The sequence below is a fragment of the Marmota flaviventris genome, chromosome 10 (genome assembly GCF_047511675.1).
Source record: "Marmota flaviventris isolate mMarFla1 chromosome 10, mMarFla1.hap1, whole genome shotgun sequence".
NCBI lineage: Eukaryota > Metazoa > Chordata > Mammalia > Rodentia > Sciuridae > Marmota > Marmota flaviventris.
The window spans coordinates 112,180,047-112,196,845 of NC_092507.1; the positions used below are offsets into that span (position 1 = coordinate 112,180,047).

At 40.0% G+C, this 16,799-nt stretch overlaps 1 protein-coding gene across 3 annotated transcripts in view; it reads right to left on the reverse strand.

Moving 5' to 3' along the window:
- Positions 1-16,799, reverse strand: part of LOC114080902 (carboxyl-terminal PDZ ligand of neuronal nitric oxide synthase protein) — a 312,785-nt gene that overhangs the window by 32,451 nt on the left and 263,535 nt on the right. The gene's annotated exons all lie outside the window — the stretch shown is intronic.

Consider the following 16,799-nt stretch of genomic DNA (forward strand, 5'->3'; position numbering starts at 1 on the left):
TCTGCCCCCAGTCAGGTTTTCATGAGCTGATGGATAAGAACAAATCACTTACTCCTTGGGCCCAACTTTTTCAGTGGTGAGAGGCCCAGTCAGATGGACAGGTAGGGTTCCATAACTGAGGAGTATGGGCGGGGAGATCTAAGCTCTCTCCTAGCAGAGTATCAAACTCCAGGACTGACTCTAATTCTCTCTCTAGGAGCAGATGCAGAGTAGGTGGCCTCCAGGAAGCAGTGGAATTAGGAGATAGAGATGGCAGCTTTTTGAGTTAATTTTTCCACTTAGCACCTTTCTCACCTTCTTCTGATGACTGAAACCAGGTCTTTAATCTCTCACACACATAACACACACACACACCCACACACACACATACACACCCACACCAGACACATACACACGGCATACTGCTTAATATCAATGTATCAAAGTCCACTATTCTTATTTTTCTTCATCTCTTGTTCCTTTCTATTTCTTGGACTCTCTAAAAACACCAAATAATTTCTTGGCATTTCACAGGAACTATTTTCTTGCTCTGTATTTGGGATTAGGTTCATCACTATTGTCTTCGAATGCAATTTCTTGGAAGTTTTCAGAGACCAAGCACTAATCGGAAAAACGGAGCAGGTTGACACAAGCCGTAGATATAGAGAACTGCTACCCTAAAGCTGGTGCTGGTGCAGAACACCAGGCCTCAGTCATTTGAGTGGCTGTCTTAAAGAACAAATAGTTCTAGGAATTCTTCCTATGCCAACCCAACCAGTCATCTGGGAAAATAAGCATGGTGTTTCAAAAGTCAACAGTCTGCTTGTTTTTTCTCCAGGCTGCTACAGGAGCTGGGAAGGTGGCCCTGTTGCGGTGTTGCAAAGGTATTTAGCAGAAAGGATGGCCCTGACCATGGCCTGCTGGAGCAGCTCTTTTACTCTTTCATGAGCCAGCAGGCAGGGAGCATAGAAGCCACCTGTTTTTTACCATACAACCATCCAGAAGTGACCTTAACATTTAGGGGTTAGCAAGAGACTGGGCTTATGGTAACACGTAGCTGTTGTTTAGGTGGTGGCTGCTGCTGGATACTAAGCATCTTTTTTTCCACACTTGTCTAGGAATAATCAGGGTGAAATGGACATTGGTCTGAGCAGGGGAAATTGCCATCAGCTGTCAGGAGGAGTTAGGCTCCAGGAGCACTCCGTGCACCTGTGTTTCAGGGCACTGAGCACACAGCATTGAACATACCCACTTTTCCCTTCTAGACTCAAGACCAGGGCTGTGTCCTATTCATCTGTTGCCTAAGGATCTGACTCAGAGAAGGAGTCTCATAAATACCAACAAAAGACATAGTATTGTGACAGGGTAGCAAAACAGTAGAGCAAACTATAAGAGAAGGCTCCCTCTCCTCTCTCTATCCTTAGGGATCCTCACAATGAAGACTGAGAAGCTCCAGACACAGAAGGTTTAGAGATGACTTTGTCTGGGATCAGAAAATCTATGATCTGAGCAGGTCCTAAGAAACCAAACTGCTCAGCCATTCTGTCTGTGCTAATCAATTCCCAAACTAAAGCAAAACCAGGGGACTGCTTTCTGAAAGATTTTCTGCTGCCCAGCAGGGGCTTCAATGATCACACAGTCTTGTTGACTTAATGAAATAGGACAATAATAGATCTGTTAGAACTGGGGACAGCTATACATATTATGGGTGCCTATTAGCATACTAGATAAGAGGAGACCTAAAAGAACTAATGGTCATTAGCTCTTGACCATCTTTAGATCCTAGTAAATAAAGGAGGAAATATGGAATCTCCAACTGTCCAGCATAGAGAAACGTAGGCAAAAGAAAAGGTATAAAAACCTTTCTGGAAAATCCAGAAAACTAATGGAATGGGGGCACTACGGGTTCTTAAATGTAACATAAGGAAGTAGTACCAAGATTGGGGGTGGGCACAGGGATGCTTTGAACTGTTTAAACTATCTTAACTTGATACACTAAACAGGAACTAGAGGGCATTAGACATGCTTATTTCATTCATTTATTTAATAAGCATTTATTATTAAGTACCTTGTATATGATAGATATCTACTGCACATGGTGCATAAAGATGAGTAAGACAAATCTGTTTTTTATGCTTCTCCAGTCTGATGGAGGAAAAATACAGAAACCATAGCTGTAGGCTGAGGCTGTGTTGCCTATGGGAGAGCTATCCAAGGTGCAGGACAACAGAAAGGAGCACCTAACAGGTGGAGTTTAAAGCCTGTGCAGGGAAGAAAGCAACTCCTGCAGGAAGATACTAGTGAAGGCATAGGGGAGGGAGGGCTGTGGGTGACATTCTAGACAGAGGGCAAGGCAGGTGCAAAGACAAAGAGGCTCGGAAATCCACAGCAGGTCGGGCACCACAAATGGTTCTGCCTGGAGGAACCTGACCAAGAAGAGTCAGAATCTTATTTTGAAGCATTAAAAATGAGTAATACCATTCATTCTTTAAAATTTCACCATAGAGATAGGGTGAAAGGGAAGGATAGATGCAAAAGGAACAAGAAAAAGCAATACTTTAAGGTGAGAAACATGAGGGCTGAAGCTGTAGGGGTGACAATGAAACAGAGAAGTGGAGTCTGCAAGGTCTTCTAGGGGCGGAAATCACAAGGCTTAGCTGGACACTTGTCCATGATATGCAGTGGCAGGGAAATGTATAGGATGAGTTTTTAAATATCTGATTTAGGTGCCTGGGTGGAATCTGGCACCTATAAGAAAATTTCCGGAGGAACTGGATTGTGGGTAAGGGGATGAGTTCAATTTTACACGTGTTGAAATGGTAAGAGTGTGTATAAGAGCTGAACGGAGATCCCATCAGGCTGTCATGTACATGTTATGGGCCACATATTTGTATCCTCTTCTTCTCCCCACCAAATTTATGAATTAAAGTCCAATATAGTATTTGAAGAAGAGACCTTTAGAAGGTAATGAGTGTAGAGCCCATATAAAGAGATTAGTGAGGACACAGTGAGAATTGGCAGCACTTTGACCTTGGCTCTTTCAGCCTCTGAAACAGTGATAAATGAGAGAATACATGCAGTGCATCCTCTAAGACAGCATATGAGCTAGGTGCTAAGGTGAATGCCTATAATCCCAGTAACTCGGGAGGCTAAGGCAGGAAGATCTCCAGTTTGAGACCAGCGTAGGCAATTTAGCAAAACTCTGTCTCAAACAAAAGAAAGAAAAAGGAAGGAAGGAAAGAGAAGCTGGAGATGTAGCTCAGTGGTAGAGTACCCCTGGGTTCAATCCCCTGGACCACCAAAAAGAAAAAAATAGTGTATGAATGGAGAGTTCTGGAGAGGTCCAGTCTAGAGATAGATGTTTGCTGAAATCACAAGAAGTCAGGAAAGAAATAAGGGACCAAGTTCAGGAGCAACTCCAAAACTTAAAGGGGCACTTGCAAAGGAATCTGAAAAGCAACTTTCAGAGAAAAAAGAAAAAGTTTAGAGTTAGGGGTGCCTTAGAAGCTGCAGAAGTTTGTCTGCTCAGTTCCCAGGGTGAAACCTGGAGACTGAGAACTAACAGCAAGGGTCCATTAGGTCACTGGAGACTGAGAACTAACAGCAAGAGTGGAAAAAAATAAGGAGGCTAACAGTGAGTATAGGTAAGTTTATAAGAAGCTTGGCTATGAAGGAAAGAAAAGAAATAATGCCACAGGCTAGGAAGACATATAGGGAAAAGAAAGTTTTTCTTTGTTGTTTTTAGGACAGAGAAGGCTTGACCTTATCAATCTGCAGTGGGAAGAAAAATCGAGCCCAGAAGATTCAGATGAAGATATAGGAGTAGGATAACTGATAGCTCAAGGTTTGTGAAGAGGTGACATTGGGGTACAATGAAAAGACAGGTGAAAGCGTTAATCTTGGACAGGAGAAGGGAGCTGGGGACAAGCAGAACTGCTGAATAGCAGAGTCACCCAGGCCAAGTTTAGGAATCATCAGTGAGTAAGTAGACAAATCCATGGATGGGGTTTTCCACAGGGCTGTTTGGTGCCACAGGGTTACAATGACTAATTACTGCTGTATGAATGCAGAATTGGGGCATTGCCAAGCACTGGTATAGACAAAAACAAAACAAAGCAATACAAAAAAAAAAAAAAAAAAGGAGTTACCAGCTCGGTCCAAAAATACTTGATAAAGTCACCCTTTACCTTGAAACTGTAATAGTAATAGCTTAATCTTAACTGAAACGTACAATGCTCCACACAGTAATTTAAGGGTTTTACATATATTAACCCATTTATCATCATAACCACTGTAAGAGGTGGATATTATTATTATCCCCATTTGACAGATAAAGAAATCAAAGCACATAATTGGTAAGGACAGAGTTAGGGCTTAAAGCTGGCAGTCTGGTTGGTGTTTTTTTTAATTGATTTTATTTTTTTAAATACATGACAATGGAATGCATTACAATACTTATTATACATATAGAACACAAATTTTCATATCTCTGTGTATAAAGAATATTCACAACAATTCATGTCTTTATATATGTACTTTGGATAATGATGTCCATCACATTCCAACATCATTGCTAACCCCCTGCCCCCTCTCTTCCTCTCCCACCCCTCTGTGCTATCTAGAGTCATCTATTCCTCTCATGCTCCCTCTCCCTACCCCACTATGAATCAGCCTCTTTATATCAGAGAAAACATTCAGCATTTGTTTTTTTGGGATTGGCTAACTTCACTTAGCATTATCTTCTCCAACTCCATCCTTTTACCTGCAAATGCCATGATTTTATTCTCTTTTATTGCTGAGTAAAATTCCATTGTGTATATATGCTACATTTTTTTTTATCCATTCATCCACTGAAGGGCATCTGGGCTGGCTCCACAGTTTACCTATTGTGAATTGTGCTGCTATAAACATTGATGTGGCTGTGTCCCTGTAGTATGCTGTTTTTAAGTCCTTTGGGTATAGTCTGAGGAGAGGGCTAGCTGGATCAAATGGTGGTTCCATTCCTAGTTTTCCAAGGAATCTCCATACTGCTTTCCATATTGGCTGCACCCATTTGCAGTCCCAACAGCAATGTATGAGTGTTTCTTTTCCCCACATCCTCGCCAACACTTATTGTTGTTTGTCTTCATAATAGCTGCCATTCTGACTGGAGTGAGATGATATCTTAGAGTAGTTTTGGTTTGCATTTCTCTAATTGCTAGAGATGATGAACATTTTTTCATATATTTGTTGATTGATTGTGTATCCTCTTCTGAGAAGTGTCTGTTTGGGTCCTTGGTCCATTTATTGATTGGGTTATTTGTTTTGTTTTTATGCTTAGCTTTTTAAGTTCTTTATATACCCTAGAGATTAGTTCTCTATCTGATATGTGAGGGGTAAAAATTTGCTCCCAAGATATAGACACAGAAAGAAACCCACAGAATTACAATTATCTCATATTAGACAAAGGTGCCAAAAACATACATTGGAGAAAAGATAGCCTCTTCAACAAATGGTGCTGGGAAAATTGGAAATCCATATGAAACAAAATGAAATTAAACCCTATCTCTCACCATGCACAAAACTCAACTCAAAGTGGATCAAGGACCTAGGAATTAAACCAGAGACTCTGCGTCTAATAGAAGAAAAAGTAGGCCCTTATCTTCATCATGTGGGATTAGACCCCAACTTCCTTAATAAGACTCTATAGTGCAAGAATTAAAACCAAGAATCAATAAATGGGATGGACTCAAACTAAAAAGTTTCTTCTCAGCAAAAGAAACAATCTGTGAGGTGAACAGAGAGCCTACATCCTGGTTGGTGTCTTTAGCCATCATAGCTCTTTGCCTTCCTATCTGTCTATGTATGTATGTATGTATCTTATTTTTACAGTACTAAGAATTAAACCCAACTCTACCACTGAGCTACATCCCCAGCCTTTCAATTTTTTGAGACAAGGTCTTGCTAAGTTGACCACGCAGGCCTTGAATTTCTTATTGTCCTGCCTCAGCCTCCCTAGTCGCTGGGATTACAAACATGTACCACCAGGCCCAGCTGCCTTCCACTCTTAGTCCCCACCTACCCTGCCTTAATTTCTTCTCTACTTTTACACTCTGTAACTTAAGCTGACTTATTTTGTAACTTGTTTGCATCCCCTACACCAACTTGGAATGTGAGCTCCTCCCCAGCAGAAAGTTTATTGCCTTATTTACAATGTCCCCAGTTCCTGAGTTGAGTCTGACACACAGCGTAGACTTGATGAACATTTGTTGAATGAAGGAAGAGTTAAAAACAAAGGAGTTAGAAGATGAGGAGAAGCAAAGGCTCAGGCAGTGGTGGCCCAAGGAAAGGCAAGAGCAGATGTGGGAGAGCAGAAATGCAGGAGGCTTGCTGTTCTAAGCAAGCAGGATGGCTACATCTAGTAGATGTAATAGGTGCCTTATAAATAGTTCCATTGCTGGATACAGTGGCACACAGCTGTAATTCTAGCTACTCAAGACTGAGGGAGGAGGATTAGAAGTTGAAGACCAGCCTGAGCAATTTAGCAAGACCCTGTCTCAAAAATAAATAAGGCTAGGGATGCAGTTCAGTGGTAGAATGTTCCTGCATTCAATCCCCAGTAACATAAGCAACCAATCAACCAATAATTATCCATCCAGTGTTCATTGTATACTTGACACAAGTTTTATTTTACTTTGATTTTTTTGTTGGATATGTTAAATATTTAAGACATAATATTTTGGTATGTTTATAGGTAGTGCAATGGTGACTACAGTTGGGCAGATTTCAAATGTCTTGCTAAAAAATAATTGAATATATAGAAGTAGAGAATGAGACAGTGGTTCCAATGGATGTGGTTGAGAATGAAAACAGGGAGATTTAGATGAATTAATACAAAATATCAAATATGTAGGGTATGAACAAGTCTAGAGATATAATGTACAACATGAGGGCTCTAGTTACTAACATTATTTATGTGATTTTTGCTGAGAGTAGATTTTAAGTGCTCTTGCCACCCAACCCCCAGTTTCATTTTTAAGAAGCTTATTTTTCCAAAGGGCTCCAAGCCCTTCCCTGTGTGGGACTGTCTGTGCCAAGGGCAGAGGCATGCCTCCAGGGGAGCAGGATCTCTCCCAGGAAGCCCTTTCCAGGAATCAGAAACAACACAGGGCAAAACAAGACAAGTGGGACAGGGGCAGTGACCCCACCTGGCTCTGAGCCCCAGGAACAGCCAAGGGCAGCTGCTGCCAAAAGACACAAAAGATAAATCTTCCCCCAGGGTAGGGAACAGTGGAGAGAACAAGGAGGGAAGAAAGGCACAGAGAGGGAGAGAGAGAGGAGATGGAGATGGACACGAGAAAAGTGAATAACCTCATTGCACAGCTAAAACCCAGGAAGGAAAGCACTGACAAGACATCAAAGAAGACAGCGAAGCTTCTGTAGGACTTACACTTTCAGTTACCAAGAGTAAACAAGTTTCTTCTGTTCAATAAAGGGCCTGACATCATATCACATGGAGGCTCGACTGGAAAGATAAACACTGTATGAAATGTAAAGCTCCCAACAGAAGCCAGATCCTTGTAAAAAACTATCAACTAACAGCTCTCCTCTGGACCCTCAAGGTGCCCCATTACAAGGGAAAATCCTAGTGGAGTCAATAAATGCTTCTGGGGAAAGCATTTACAAAAAAGAAGAAACATGCTCCTAGCAGTTTATAGAAAGTAAACAGTGAGTGGGGTGGTAAACAGGAAGTGACTAGGGGGTAAGGCAGAACAAAACCTTCCTGGTTAAGAAAATACTTCCAACCCCGGATCCAAATAATAATTGCAAGTGCTAATACTCAGCATGTTCAACTTTATGAATGTAGTACTACATGGCAATCAGAAGGCACCTGATCCCATCACAGAACTTGGACTTCAGAGATCTCCTTGTCTACTCACCTCAGAGTACAGAGGAGGTTAGATATTCTAAAGTTAGCACTAGAACCCTAGCTAAATAGCTAATTCTTGTGTTGGCACACACCCATAATCCCAGCTTCTCAAGAGGCTGAGGCAAGAAGATCACAAGTTTCAAGATCATCTTCAGCAACTTAGTGAAATCCCATCTCAAGATGAAAAAATCAAAAGGCCTGAGGATGCAGCTCAGTGGTAAAGCACTGCTGGGTTCAGTCCCCCAGAACTAAAAAAAACCCAGCATACACTGTTAGGCACTGTGCTGCATTCACTCACAACACCTGATAGAGGAGAAACACAGTCCAGAGAGAATGTGAAGATTGCTGAGCATCACTCAGCTGAATTCAATTCAAACCCAATTGTTTTGCATCTCTAGATCATTGCCCCAGTGTTTTCTCATGGGACCACACAACTGCCTTACTTTGGTGACAGTTAACTAACTGTATGTGCCAACTGGGCAAGGCTACTGGGGGACCCAGATATTTGGCCAAATAGTATTCTAGAGGTTGCTGTGAGGTATTTTTTTAGATGAGATTAACACTTCAATTAGTAGACTCTGGAACAAGCAGACCACCCTCGTTGTCATAGAGGGGCTCATCTGATCAGACGAAGGGCTAAATAGAACAAAGATTGATCTCCCAAGAGGAAAAGGGAATTCTTTCAGCAGACAGCCTTCAGACTTAAACTACCTCTTCCCTGGGTCTTCAGCCTGTAGATCCTGCAAATTTCTACTATACCCAGATCACACAATCGTGTGTGATCACAGTGCCACATGCCTATAATCCCAGCTACCTGAGAGGCCAAGGCAGGAGAATCACAAATTTGAGTCTAGTCTGGGAAACTTGATGAGACTCTGTCTCAAAATAAAAAATAAAAAGGGCTGGGGATGTAGCTCAGTGTAAGGGTAGAGCACCCCTGGGTTCAATCCCCATACCATACAAACACAAAAATAATCTCTCACTCATATCTGAATATACACACATACACACACCTCCCTAACACAGGTATCATCACTCCTCAGGCCACTTCTCAGCACTGGCACCCTAGCTAAGGACAATGGACAAGCCCACATGGTTCACTTTCCCAGAAGAAGGCCAATGGGATTTAGAGCTCACCAATGCATGCTTGACCTCCTTGAACAAACTCAGTGCCTATTTGTATTCTAAATTTTGAAGAAACTACACTAGACCTAACAGATTTTCCTATAATGGACCTAGATGTCTCTACATATAAAATATTAATTATATTCTTAGGGAGAGTGGTATACAAAAGATACAAAGCAATAAAGATATGGTGTTGTTATGGTTTGGATCTAGAAAGTTCCTCTGAAAAGTTTATTTTTGAAAGCATGATCCCCAACATAGGAATGTTCAGAGGTGAAATGATCAGATTATGAGAGCTGTGACCTCATCAATGGATTAATACATCTGACAGTTTAATAATTTGAATGTACTACTGGGTGGTAACTGTCGGCAGTGAGTTGTGGCTGGAGGAAGTAGGCCACTGGGTACGTGTTCTTGCGTTGTATCTTGACCCTTGCTCATGGCACTCTCTCTGCTTCCTGGAGGGCATGAACAGAGCAGTGTTCACCCATCACTGCCTTTTACCATGATATTCTGCCTTATCTCAGGCCCAGAGCAATGGAGCTGGCCAACTATGAACTGAACTCTGAAACCATTGAGTCCAAAACAAAATTTTCATCCTCTAAATTGTTTTTGTCAGGTATCTTGGTCATAGTGACACAAAATTGACTAACATATAAATGTAATGCTCAATTTGAATTGTCAACTTGATTGGATTAAGAGGTTCTGATGATTAAGAGGCTTCTGTGTGTGTCAATGAGGGTGTGTCTAGGAATGATTGGCATGTGGGATAGTAAACTGAAGTGGAGACCCTCCCTAAGCATGGGCAGCACCATCCAATAATTGGATGAAAGAAAAGTTGGAAGAACAAGGAGCAGTAGCAGATGCAAACTCAATTCTTGAACAGGTTCTTGATTGCTGATGTGATCACCTAAGGATATTGGACTCTCATTTCTTCGCTCTTCCAAAGCGGACTCTGCCAGTGATTCTCCAGGGAGTGTTTCCAGAAGTCTTTGGACTAGGGTAGCACAATTGATTCCTCTTGTTCTGGGGCTTTAGTCTCTCAGACTGTGCAGCTACTGGTTCTTCCAGCTCTCCAGTCTGCAGATGGCCATTATGGATTATCCAGCTTCTGGTTGCATAAGACAATCTAATACATCATCTTTTTATAATCATATTTCCTGTTGATTCTAGAGAACTCTGACTAATACACACATGTATGTTAATGTGACTCAAGAAAACTATCTCCAAAAATGTAATTAAAAATAAAGGTAAACTCAGCCAGTGGATCCGTTACTTCTATGCTGATCATCTATTACAGCTAAAAGAGCAAAACGGCATTAGCCTCTACCCATCCCCACCATAACCATCACTGCCCTATCAATACTGGTCCAGTCTTCACCCTCTGTGCTTTATCACCTCAATTCCACAGAACTCCCGCATATTATGTGTCATTATTTTTCATCAAGAGGCTGTACAAAAGTCACTCCCTGTTGAAATATTTCCTCAATCTCCATGCTCATGTTAGCATAGAGTAAGCAATTAATTAGTAATTGTTGACAATGACTAATAAATATGGACACCTTAGCCCCACTCACTGATAGTGCTTGCCAGTTTATTTAACAAGTATTTATTGTGCTAGGAAGTCCCCATTTTCCCAGGGTTCACACTTCACTAAAGATAGAGGACGCTGTGTGTCTGGTACACAGGGGATTGAACGTCAATAACATCAACCTGGAGCAAAGAACACAGGAAGCCAGGATAAGAAAAAGTCTTTGAATTTTCTGGAAGGGGAAGAGAAGAGAATGGGAGAGTGGGATTGGAAGGCAGGGCTTCCAGAAGATAGGATGCTAGGACTGCAGTGTGAGTAGGTTGCCTGCTCAAGGTGCATGCAGGGATCCTTGAGAGAGAGGTTAACCAGGGCCAGAGGGCACATGACACATTCAGGGCAGGAAGAAGCTAGTGGCACACAGGGAGGAGTGGGGAAAATAGAACTGAAAAAAAGGATAGGATGAAATCCCTTATTGGAGCCTCCACTGACTCCCCAGAGTGAATCCTCCATAGCATCCCAGGAAATTACATCAACCCAGCCACCCAGCAGATGACGACAAGGGCTGGAGGTGGGAGGAAAGAGAAGCTCCCACTATAGGGAGAAATAAACCTACCCTTGGCACTGTCTATAAGAAACGCCGCACAGGCAATTCTCTTCAAAAGGCCAATCCAGAGGTTGAGGGAGTAGCTCAGTTGTAGAGCTCTTGACTAACATGCATAAGCCCTGGATTTGATCCCCAGTACTGGGGGGAAAAAAAGGCTAACCCAGACCATCCTGACCTCTCTAGCCAGCAGCTGAGCAGTGAATTCTGATTATTCTGATTAAGTATATCAGAGAAGGCTCTTTAGACAGGACTTCTGTGAAAACAAAGGTGTTTGAATGCTTAGCCTATGGACAAGCACCTGTGTCCAGCCCTTTCACTATAGAACAAAGTGGTTTCATTGGAAACAATGCATTTTACTTTCTGGTTAGAATTTCTTTGTATATGCATATACCAGCTGTTGGTGAGACTCTGGTTTGAAAGCTCTTGAGAGCTGCAGGTCTCCAACGGCAGAGGAGCAGGGCATCGCTAAAGAGGTGTTAACAGGTGGCACATGCCTGTAGTCCCAGCAGCTTGGGAGGATGAGGCAGGAGAATTGCAGATTCAAAGCCAGCCTCAGCAGCTTAGTGAGACCTTGTCTCAAAATAAAAAATAACAAGGGTGGGGATGTGGCTCACTGGTAAAGCCCCTGGGCTCAATCCCTGGTACCAAAATTTTTTTAAAAAAAATTTAATGGCCTCAATGTGTCAAGAAATACTGCTTCTCCAATTCAATGCTTTGACAGCATTCTCCAGCACAGAAGCAAACACGCTGGTCTCTGCTCTCTAAGGAAAGTGGACAGTCATGAGTCTCTTGGTGTCTCTAGATGAGTATTACAAGCAACTGTCACCATTACACCCTACTCACTGACCAGCAGAGATATGTGAAATAGTTGCCAAAACCTACCTGTAGTTCTGTTTTATCTCTAAGCCTCAGAGCACAAAAATGGAAAGTTTTAAAAGTTTACATTAATACTATGACCTGCTATAAGCGGGTCAGGGGAACATAGCAAAATGTAAAGCTCTATCTATATGGTAATTTTTGTTGTTGTTGTTAATCAAGATCACTGAGATGATTGCATTAGGAAAAAAGTACCACTGTCTAATAAAAATGATGAACCAAGAGCTAAGTAAGGTGAGTCCTTTCATCACATAGAAACTGAGCACCTGAAGAAAATGTTAGGCTTTCTGAATTTATGACTAATAAATGTCCAAAATTAAAAAAGAAAAACTATTAAAGTGTGGTGGAAAGCAAATATTGCTGCCACCCTAGCCATCTACAGTTGTCAGTTTCTTGTGTATCATGTAGGAAACAGACTATGCATAAGAGACATGAGCGTGTATATACATATACATACATTTATATATATATATATATATGGATTTATAATACAGTATAATTGGTAGCATACCATACCACAGTTCTAACCTTGGTTTTTTTCTTTCTCTTATTTTTTGAACCCCAACATTATGTATAACTATAATGCACTATTAAAAAAGAAATGCAATAAGCAGATTATGTCTTTTAAAAGTTACCCTTTGCCATTTCCAACGCTTTGGTTTTAAACTGATTCTTTTCTTAGGCAACTTTAGCCTACAATCCATCATTTCAAACGTGTATGGGTCTATATTGAGGATAAATTCTTTTTTTTTTTTTCCCTTCTGGTACTGGGGACTGAACCCAGGAACACTTTCCTACTGAGCTACACCCCCAGCCCTTTTTAATTTTATTTTGAGACATGGTGTTGTTAAGTTTCCCAAGCTGGCCTTGAACTTGCAATCGTCTTGCTTCAGCCTCCCAAATAGTGAAATTATAGGCATGCACCATTGTGCCAGGCAATTCAGCCTTTTAAATGTATCAGTTCATCTAGTATGATAGTAATTATAAGGCAGGCATTACTATGATTCCTATTTCTCAGAAATAAAAATTAAAGCACAAAGAAGTTATAGAATTTGTCCAAGATCACATAGCTCATGATGGTACAGCTGGCATGCAAATCAAGAGTCTATTGTAAACCTATCATTTCCAATATAAGATTTATTTGTTGTTTTCTAACTTTTTTTTATTATTATTTTTTTATTGGTTGTTCAAAACGTTATAAAGCTCTTGACATATCATATTTCATACATTAGATTCAAGTTGGTTATGAACTCCCAATTTTACCCCAAATACAGATTGCAGAATCACATCGGTTACACATCCACATTTTTACATAATGCCCTATTAGTAACTGTTGTATTCTGCTACCTTTCCTATCCTCTACCATCCCCCCTCCCTCCCCTCCCATCTTCTCTCTCTACCCCATCCACTGTAATTCATTTCTCTCCTTGTTTATTTTCCCATTCCCCTCACAACCTCTTATATGTAATTTTGTATAACAATGAGGGTCTCCCTCCATTACCATGCAATTTCCCTTTTCTCTCCCTTTCCATCCCACCTCATGTATCTGTTTAATGTTAATCTTTTCTTCCTGCTCTTCCTCCCTGCTCTGTTCTTAGTTGCTCTCATTATATCAAAGAAGACATTTGGTATTTGTTTTTTAGGGATTGGCTAGCTTCACTAAGCATAATCTGCTCTAGTGCCATCCATTTCCCTGCAAATTCTATGATTTTGTCATTTTTTAGTGCTGCATAATACTCCATGGTGTATAAATGCCACATTTTTTTTATCCATTCATCTATTGCAGGGCATCTGGGTTGGTTCCACAGTCTAGCAATTGTGAATTATGCTGCTATGAACATCGATGTAGCAGTATCCCTGTAGTACGCTCTTTTAAGGTCTTCAGGGAATAGTCCAAGAAGGGCAATAGCTGGGTCAAATGGTGGTTCCATTCCCAGCTTTCCCAGGAATCTCCATACTGCTTTCCAGATTGGCCGCACCAGTTTGCAGTCCCACCAGCAATGTACAAGAGTACCCTTTTCCCCACATCCTCTCCAGCACTTGTTGTTGTTTGACTTCATAATGGCTGCCAATCTTACTGGAGTGAGATGGTATCTTAGGGTGGTTTTGATTTGCATTTCTCTGACTGCTAGAGATGGTGAGCATTTTTTCATGTACTTGTTGATTGATTGTATGTCCTCCTCTGAGAAGTGTCTGTTCAGGTCTTTGGCCCATTTGTTGATTGGGTTATTTGTTTTCTTATTGTTTAATTTTTTGAGTTCTTTGTATACTCTGGATATTAGGGCTCTATCTGAAATATGATTTGCCCAGACTGAGTCAGGAGGATACTCACAACTTAAACAGACCAATAACAATAGATGAAATAGAAGAAGCAATCAAAAGACTTCCAACCAAGAAAAGCCCAGGACCGGATGGGTATACAGCGGAGTTTTACAAAACCTTTAAGGAAGAATTAATACCAATACTTTTCAAGTTATTTCAGGAAATAGAAAAAGAAGGAGCTCTGCCAAATTCATTCTATGAGGCCAACATCACCCTGATTCCGAAACCAGACAAAGACACCTCAAAGAAAGAAAACTACAGACCAATATCTCTGATGAACCTAGATGCAAAAATCCTCAATAAAATTCTGGCGAATCGGATACAAAGGCACATCAAAAAAATTGTGCACCATGATCAAGTAGGATTCATCCCTGGGATGCAAGGATGGTTCAATATACGGAAATCAATAAATGTTATTCACCACATCAACAGACTTAAAAATAAGAACCATATGATCATCTCAATAGATGCAGAAAAAGCATTTGACAAAGTACAGCATCCCTTTATGTTCAAAACATTAGAAAAACTAGGGATAACAGGAACTTACCTCGACATTGTAAAAGCTATCTATGCTAAGCCTCAGGCTAGCATCATTCTCAATGGAGAAAAATTGAAGGCATTCCCCCTAAAATCTGGAACAAGACAGGGATGCCCTCTATCACCACTTCTATTCAATATAGTTCTCGAAACACTGGCCAGAGCAATTAGACAGACGAAAGAAATTAAAGGCATAAAAATAGGAAAGGAAGAACTTAAATTATCACTATTTGCAGATGACATGATTCTATACCTAGAAGACCCAAAAGGGTCTACAAAAAAACTACTAGAACTAATAAATGAATTCAGCAAAGTGGCAGGATATAAAATCAACACGCATAAATCAAAGGCATTTCTGTATATCAGCGACAAAACTTCTGAAACGGAAATGAGGAAAAACACTCCATTCACAATATCCTCAAAAAAAATAAAATACTTGGGAATCAACCTAACAAAAGAGGTGAAAGATTTATATAATGAAAACTACAAAACCCTAAAAAGAGAAGTAGAAGAAGATCTTAGAAGATGGAAAAATATACCCTGTTCATGGATAGGCAGAACTAACATCATCAAAATGGCGATATTACCAAAAGTTCTCTATAGGTTTAATGCAATGCCAATCAAAATCCCAACGGCATTTCTTGTAGAAATGGATAAAGCAATCATGAAATTCATATGGAAAAATAAAAGACCCAGAATAGCAAAAGCAATTCTAAGTAGGAAGTGCGAATCAGGCGGTATAGCGATACCAGACTTAAAACTATATTACAGAGCAATAGTAACAAAAACAGCATGGTACTGGTACCAAAACAGGAGGGTGGACCAATGGTACAGAATAGAGGACACAGAGACTAATCCACAAAGCTACAACTATCTTATATTTGATAAAGGAGCTAAAAGCATGCAATGGAGGGAGGATAGCATCTTCAACAAATGGTGCTGGGAAAACTGGAAATCCATATGCAACAAAATGAAACTGAATCCCCTCCTCTCGCCATGCACAAAAGTTAACTCAAAGTGGATCAAGGAGCTAGATATCAAATCAGAGACTCTGCGTCTGATAGAAGAAAAAGTTGGCTCCGATCTACATATTGTAGGGTCGGGCTCCAAATTCCTTAATAGGACACCCATAGCACAAAAGTTGACAACAAAAATCAACAAATGGGACTTACTTAAACTGAAAAGTTTTCTCTCAGCAAGAGAAACAATAAAAGAGGTAAATAGGGAGCCTACATCATGGGAACAAATTTTTACTCCTCACACTTCAGATAGAGCCCTAATATCCAGAGTTTTCTAACTTTTTGAGTTGGATCCTTAATTCATTTGACTTTCAAGACATGTCATCTATTAATTTAAATGATTTAAACTTTGGATTTTCCTTTGAGCCTTGTTTTAGCTACATCCCATAAGTTTTGAATTCTATAGCTCACTATGATTCTCCTTTTACTGTTAGAAATTTGTATTATGTTAAACATTTTTAATATTTTAATATTAAATATTCATATTTTAATATAGATGAACACAAGGAGAATTAACATTTTTACAATATTGAGATTTTCCATCCAGGAACATGCCATTTTTAAAATGTAAAATAATACATTTATTTATCTGTATTTTATATGTAAAAGCTTTTATTTTAATAAATTTACTTCTATTATGATTTCTAACCATTGTTGTTAGAATATATGAAAACCATAGATATTTATGTAATTCTGGACTGTGCCTTAAATGAATTCTCTCAGTTCTAATAGTTTTCAGTTTGTTTTCTTGGATTCTCCACCTATTCTTTTTCTTGCTAATATCTATATTTGTATAAAGATATTCATATACCATATTATATAAATTAATATGTTTTCACATAACATATATGAACATATATAACATATACCAAAAAATTAAGTAACTGTGAATTTATA